Source organism: Grampus griseus (genome assembly GCF_964374135.1).
Source record: "Grampus griseus genome assembly, chromosome: 11".
Classification (NCBI taxonomy): domain Eukaryota; kingdom Metazoa; phylum Chordata; class Mammalia; order Artiodactyla; family Delphinidae; genus Grampus; species Grampus griseus.
In genome coordinates, this window is record NC_139005.1 from 5539955 (window position 1) to 5548142 (window position 8188).

The window sequence follows — 8188 nt, forward strand, 5'->3', positions numbered from 1 at the left end:
CACTATTGTTGTCCCCTTTTTCCTGATGAGAAAACAGGCAGAGAGAGGTCAGGTAAGTTGCCCAAGGTCACCAGCTAGTAAGTGACGTATTCACAGTCCACACTTTTAACCAGGAGGCTCTACGGGACAAAAGGAAGAAGGACAGCCAAGACTACTCCGTAAGTCCCTTGCTGCCTGGACATTCTGAACATCCCTCACCTCTTTAAAGAGGACTTTTAACAAACAGCATTTACATTCAATGCTCAGATCCAAGGTCCTAAAAATGAAGACCAGAGACAAAAAAAAAAAAAAGAATAAGAAATTCATTTCAGGAAGTACCTCCTTCCACAACAAAACCCACAGACCAGGACTTGGATAAGGTGCCCAGATGAAACCTACCCATTGGCAGACCATCCTACACTGTGGTTTGGTGTGTGACTGATGAGACTGAGGTGTCAATGTCCCTCCCTCTGTGTCGTGAGGACACGACCCATCTACAACATAACTGGTCAAAGCGGTTCTGTTAGCTAGTTAATCATAACCTGTTTTGCAAGTACACTGACAGGAGGGAGCATGACGATGCAGCTGTGAGCAAAACGTCCTCCTCCCCGCAGCCCTCTACACACACACACACACACACACCCCACTTTCATGAGATTGACTGACTCTTCTCTTGGGTATACAGCCCTCATCCTCCTCCACCCACAAACAGCTCCCATCTCTGACCCTTCTCTTCCTCCTGGGTGTAACCAAGACTGATGATCTCTTTCTTATCCCCTGCTCTCCAGAGAAGGTGGAACGGATTTCTGTTTCCCAAAGTGAACCGGCTCTGAGGTTAATGCCCAAGACAGCTCTTCCAATCATAGCTCCCCATTGAACCTGCTGGAGCCTTCGGTCTGGATGAGACATTGAGAGTTCTCGAGGGACTCAGCAGATGTGAGGGACATGGATGAACCTGAGATGTTTAGAAATATCCCCAGTACATTTACAGTCTCTAGGAAGTTGCTCAGAAATTTTCTCTATGTTACAGCACTATTAACAGATATGAGTAAATTCATATCATGGAGACAAACCTTCACCTGGTAGACTGTACTCTCCTTGAGGACAGGAATCGTGCCTGTCCTGTTCACCACTGAATCCTTAGCCCTAAACAGGGGGACTGGCACGTAATCAGCTTTGGGAGTTGGGCAAGTGTTTCCCCATAGCTTTGGAAAAGGGAAGCCTCGACAGCAAGCATCCTTTGAGATAACACCGTGTAGAATCTTGAAGAACTGTTCATGAAAACACTTGAGACACCCCCTAGGGTCTCCCATAATTACTGGGTGGGGCTTTAAGGGGGATTGGAGATCCTGTAATAACTAGTGGTGGAAACACTTGGGAGACACATTTTCATTTATTTATTTATTTTTTTGCAGTACACAGGCCTCTCGCTGTTGTGGCCTCTCCCGTTGCGGAGCACAGGCCCCGGACGCGCAGGCTCAGCGGCCATGGCCCACGGGCCCAGCCGCTCCGCGGCATGTGGGATCTTCCCGGACCGGGGCACGAACCCGTGTCCCTTGCATCGGCAGGAGGACTCTCAACCACTGCGCCACCAGGGAAGGCGGAGACACATTTTTTAACGTCTCATAACTTCACCTCTGCTAGGCTGCTGTCCTAGCCAAATACAGATTGCTCTCACTTAAGACCACATGTGTCCTTATTTGACTACCAGTGACGTTACAGTCACCACATTCCAAAGGACAGAACTAGGAGAAGAAGTTCTGGAAAGGGATAAACAGAAGCCCCCAGGAGCTACTCTATGGGGAGGGTGGGAGGAGCCCGCCATGCGAAGCCAGACTTAAAATACTAGGGTCCAGCCATCAGTAAAAGCGAGGACAAATGGACACAGAGAGCAGTTCTCAACCTTGGATACACGTTGAATCACCTAGGAAAGTTAAAAGGTTGATGTCTGGTTCCACCTCGAGATCTGGACTTACTGGCCTGGGGAGTTCTATTGCGCCACCAGGGTTGAGACCATTGGTCTATAGAATCACTAACAGAATAATTTGAATTCAAATTATTCAAACTAAAATTCAAACTATAATTTGAAAAGATACATGCATCCCAGTGTTCACAGCAGCACTATTTACAATAGCCAAGACATGGAAGCAACCTAAAGGTCCATCAACAGTGAATGGATAAAGATGTGGTAAACATACACACACACACACACACACACACACACACACACACACACACACACACACACACTGGAATATTACTCAGCCATAAAAAAGAAAACAATGCCATCTACAGCAACATGGATGGACCTAGAGATTATCATACTAAGTGAAGTCAGACAGAGAAAGACAAATATGATATGATATCACTTATATGTAGAATCTTTTAAAATGATATAAATGAACTTATTTACAAAACAGAAACAGACACACAGACATAGAAAACAAACTTATGGTTACCAAAGGGGAAAGCGGGTGGGGGAGGGGTTTTGGATTAGCAGATACAAACTTCTATATATAAAATAGATAAACAACACGGTCCTACTGTACAATACAGGGAACTATATTCAGTGCCCTGTGATAAACCATAATGGAAAAGGATACAAAAAAGAATATATATATGTACACCTGAATCACTCTGCTGTACACCTGAATCTAACACAACATTGTAAATCAACTAGACTTCAATTTTTTAAAAAGACAATAAAGAAGCAGCAGAATCTGTTGGTCAGCTACTGTCACACCAGCTCACCACTCACTCATTCATTCATTCCTGCATTCACAAACCATTTAATAAGCATTCACCACATACCCTGTCCTGTCCTGGGTGCTGAAACTTGAAGATCTCAGAGCCTACTTGGGGAGACAAATGTCTAAATCTGTAACTTTCATACAGCATAGTAAGTGTGACGATACCACACCAAACTTACCATTTCTGACAGGCCCCTATGACAGAGACTACAAGCTGCTTACCAACATCCATGTCTTCCTCTTCTCCCTGAACACACAGCTAGACCACATTTCCTAGCCTCCCTCCCTTGTAACTAGATGTGGCCACGGGACTGAATTCCGGCCAGAGGAATGTGAGAAGAGTGATATGTGCTATTTCTAGGCCTGGCCCATAGAAACCTTCCAGGCCTGCTTCTGCGTGCCCCTCCACGCTCTTTCCCCGGCTCAGATAACTGGAGCGGCAATTCTCAGGGCCACCTCGGAAGTCATAGTTGAAGCTGGAGGAGCCTCTGTCACCCCGGGTCCCTGAAAAGCTTCCTGGAAAAGAGTCACCCCACCAACTTGTTTATCCGCCCAGGCCTATCCCTTTAACAGGAAGTAAACTCTTGCTGTGTTTTCCTCCTTATTCTTTAGTCTGCCCGTTAGAGCAGTTATCCGAGCATTACCTTAATAGAGTGCCCTTCATTATCAATGTGAATAATAATAAATAGAGCAGAGCAGTACCCTAATACAGTACCCTTCATTAAGTAACTCCACTTACAAGTGCAGTAATTCAGCCCAGGGAGATACCATCCACGTCAAATACCTGTGATTCACAACCTTGCTCAAACTTCCCCCAACTTGACAGACTGGACAACCCCCTCACACCTGTACACCCCATGCAGGGAGAGATTCTCAAAGGTAGGGACTGGATATCACCTTTGATCCTTACTGCAGCCTGGCACATAGTAGGTGCTCAAGGAAAGGGTGGATAAAAAATTGAGCTGCTGGAAAGATGAGCAGAGAGGGATTTCTGGCCAATCATCTCTTCTGTGCTTTGTGGTATGGAATTCTGGAGTCTTGGGTGGGTAAGAAAGTTGAGAGGATTTGTCACCAGTATTATACAGTTTAATGATTTGTCATTAAACTGTATAATACATACAGTATAATACAACATTATACTCAATTATATTCCAATATAAAATAAAATTTGGAGTAAATCAATTATACTCCAATATAAAATAAAATTTAAAAAAATGCTAAAGCATGTTCTTCACAATGAAGGGAAATGACAACAGATAGAAACTTGGATAAGAATTACTCCTGGGACTTCCTGGTGGTCCAGTGGGTAAGACTCCAAGCTCCCAATGCAGGGGGCCCGGGTTCGACCCCTGGCCGGCGAACTAGACCCTGCGTTCCACAACTAAGAAGTCCACGTGCCACAACTAAGATCCAGTGCAGCCAAAATAAATATAAAGAAATCAATTAAAAGTATTGCACCTGATGGAAGAGTACATCACTTTCTTACACAGGCGAGGAAAAGAGATTGTGAGCCATTGGTCAGAATGGACCATTAGCCTCTAAGTTTTCTATCTGCTGAAGCCACAACTTTTCAAATTAGAAGCTTAACCCAATAGTTGGTTATATAATGGTTTGAAAACAGCATTTTTTTTCAATATAATGGAATAGAAGGGACGAGAAAAGAGTAAAACAGAAACGCCTCTTTTAAAAAAAAATCAGAAACAATACAATAAATGCCCACATGAAAAATAATACTCTTTCTGAAAAGCTATTAATGAAACTACAGCCCATTATGCTAGGCAATGTCTTATATGTCACACAAATACCACTGTGCCATTCTTCTTAAACTTTAATGTTGATGAACGAATCTCCTTTTCTTAGGCAATGAGACCCACGGGACTTACTATCTCTTTTCTGTTCTGCCTGTCAGGAGGCTCATAGGTAAGTTTTCACTCAACTACAGGACCTATTCTTCTCTAGGTTTTGGTGCTATAATAATATGTTCCTAATCTTTCATTATTTGGCATTTGCTCATTTATCTTTGATTTAAGTTTTATTGCATCTAGGTTTTCCTTTTTTGTAATTTGTTTGAAGATTAATAAATAAATAGAAATAATTACTGATATAGGCAAGAATAAAAATGGATTAAAAAGGAGTTAGGGTGAAGAATAATTACCAAAATATTAAAAACAGGTATTTTATTTATTTGCATTTAATTTTTTTTCACAATGGGCTTGTATCATTACTTTTTAGTTTTTAAGCTATTTTAATTAGTTAATGATGAACAATAGGCTAGAAAGTGGGAATTATCCCTTGGTCAGTGGGCCAGTCAGAAGATGCAAGGGTGCTTTATACCTGTGTTTGCTACACAGAGACAGGATCTGACCCTGGATCCTTGTGAGAATTGCCATCCTTTCGTAGTTTCAGCACAAGTTAACCTAGATGGAGAGCTGTCAGCCAGACAGACTTATAAATTATTTCCTTAAGAGTTTCCGGAGGAAGGGCAGGGTTGTCAGAAGGAGCCTAAGAGAGACCTCTAGTACATCTTGAAATGCCTGAAGTATGGACGGGGCTAATTTCTTCGGTTTGGACTAAACAAGCCCAGGTTTGATCCTGGTTCCTCATTCTCATGTCCAACAACAGTGGACGTGGTTGCTACACTACTAGGATCAACTTAGGGCCCCCAGAATCCTGACAGGCCACTGTGTGCCCTTGTTGATCCTTGTAGCTCCAGCACTGAGTGTAGTACCTGGCTCGGCAGGTGTGCTCTGAACTGCTGTGAGCTGCAAGCACAGGTGCATGGTGTGCGGATCCATTGAAATGATCGTGAGCCAGGTCTGCTAGAGCACATCAGACACTGGGCAAGTCCTCTGCCCCCAGTGGGTCAGTCTCTCCCACGTGCCTGTGAGCCACAGATGTGGAACTCAGATAACCCGTGCTCATTAAGTCATGTCCCCGGTGGAGACCACAGTGGCACATTGCCTTAGGAGTTTGGTGATGACAACCTGCCTTCCTGGGCTTGACCCCACTAAGTAAGTTAACCATGATGATCCCAGATTGGAAGTCGTGTCAAGGCAAGCCTTGCCTGGATTATGACCACAGCATCATCTACCAGCCTTGCAAAATTAGTGTCTCCCTAAAAGCCCCAGTTCCACCCACATTTCTCAACCACCCCTCTTTGTTGGTATCTACACTCCCTTCTAATGGCTTCTTGAGAATAGAACAAAAGCAACAAGGTGAGGTGGTGGGAAATGAAACTGAATTCCAACTTTATCCTTCTCTGATGACTCGGTAGTTAACACAATGTAACAGACATATTTCTTAACCTCTCTGAACCTCAGGTTCCTCGTCAATGAAATGGACTTAACACTGACCCCCATATTTTGGGGGAAGCAAAGCACGATGTCTGGTATACAGATGATGCTTGATAAATGTTACTCTTCCCTTTCTCTTTGAAAAGTCAAAAACATATGGCCTGAGTCCCAAGACTCCGCGTGATCTGGTTCACTCTCACCCTCTCCCTCTCCCTCCAGGCACTGGGCTTCCCCCCTATTTTTTGGACAGCCCAAGCACATTGCTGCCATGGGGTCTTTCGCCACTACTGCCTTTGCTAGGTCATTCTCCAGGTGTCCACATGGCTGGTTCTTTCCTTGAATGCAATCTCTGTTTAAACTCCTTCTCCCCAACCATCTGCATACAAATAGAGACCGATTACACTTTGTAGCTAGAGGCAAGATTCTCATCTCTAGTGGTCAAGTTTCTGTTCTCCGTGTGCTCTAGGAATCAGGTCCTCATTAAAGAAAATGAAAGGCAAGCTCCACTTTAGAACCCGGTGCCTCTGGCCCCCTAGCTGTGCCCTGTAGTGGAAGAGGGCAGGGAAGGGGCGGAAAGAAACTGGACAGAACCTGAGGCTGGTGTTTGGAACCCATCCCCACTCCTCACACAGCTTTCTCCATCAGCCAGCAAAGAGGCCCAGGACCCACGTAGAGGCAACCCAGAGAGCGATGCAGGTGCCCCGAAAGGACCGTCTCAGGTCCTTGGCTCCCAAAATGATGGTGCATGACAGGACACAGTGAGGGGGAGATTGGGCCCTGGACACCCAGCAGCTGAGGCGGGGCTCTAATGTCCGGTCCCAAGCACAAAGCCCAGGCACGTGCAGGGACCCGGAGTCTCGTCATCCTCCACAAGCGCCCTACCTTGTCTAAGATCTTCCCTCACCTGTCACCTGCCTTGGGGCAGAGACCTAACCTTGCTCAGTGGGAACTTCTATCCCGGACCTGCATCCACACGGTCCCCGGACCAGCATCCACACGGTCCCCGGACCAGCATCCACATGGTCCGGGGTGTCCTCTCCACACCTGCTCACAAAGTCTCGGGACTGTGCCTGATGCCTACCTTCCAGTCCCTTCTGCCCACCGTTCATGCCAATGAGGTGGGCACCCTGCCCCCGCCACTCCACGCCTCTCCCACGAGCCACCAGAAACAAGACACCCAACAAAATCCCTTTCCAAGCAAGGTCAACCCTGCCAAACATGTCTTTCTACTCAGTATCATTTGGAGGTGCAGCAGTATCACATCCTGCCCCCCTAAACGCTGCCTCAATTTGCTTTTCCTCTAAAAAAAAAAAAGTCCCCAGGAAAGTCACGCCTGTGTTTCCCTGCACCCCGAGGTGTAAATGTCCTTCCTGGGGGTGGGTTTGGATAAGGGCTGGAGGAGACTTCCTGAAACTGTGAAGCTGCTCCAGGAATGCCAAAGTCAAATTGCAGGGGGTGAATCTGAACCTCTCTCCTCAGCAGATTAAACTCTGGGTGTTTGCTTACCATTCAGATGCACTGAACTGAACACCCCCGACTTAACAAGAAGATAAAGAGATAGGAATTGGTAATTCATCACCAAAAAGCCACTGCACCAATCTCCTGCCTCTTGTCCTACCTCTTCTCCCCTTGATCGGAAATGAGTGTCCAGGAAAGTGCTCGGGCATCCCTCGCCTTCCCCATCCTGGGAGAAAAGGATCAGCTCTGGAACCACCATTCCAGGTTCACTTGGGGTCACGAATCCCAAGGGGTAAGAGGCCATGTCCTTCACTCCCAGCCCCTCTGCCTTCTACAACTTGTCAGGACCAGGGTCCCCGGCAGGGGGGACTCACCGCTCAGCCCGGGGGTGGCCATGGTGCGGGCGCGCAGGGCAGGAAACCGGGACTGCCCCGCTGCTGGGGCTGCTCTGGCGTCTGCTCTGGCTTATTCAGTCGCGGGACTAATTCCATCGCAGCTCAGCTCCGTCTGGACGTGCCCGCCCCAGCCTGCTGCCGCTGCCTCCTCCCCCATCCCTCGCCAGCGGCTACCAGGCCTCCCCGGAGCTGCACCCTAGGCGCACCGGCGCTGGTCGCGCCACGTGGAGAAAGGAGGGCGTTCCCGTGGACCGGCTGAGTCCGGGACACGCTCCGGTTAATGAAGCTGAGGGGCGAGACAGTAAGACCGCTG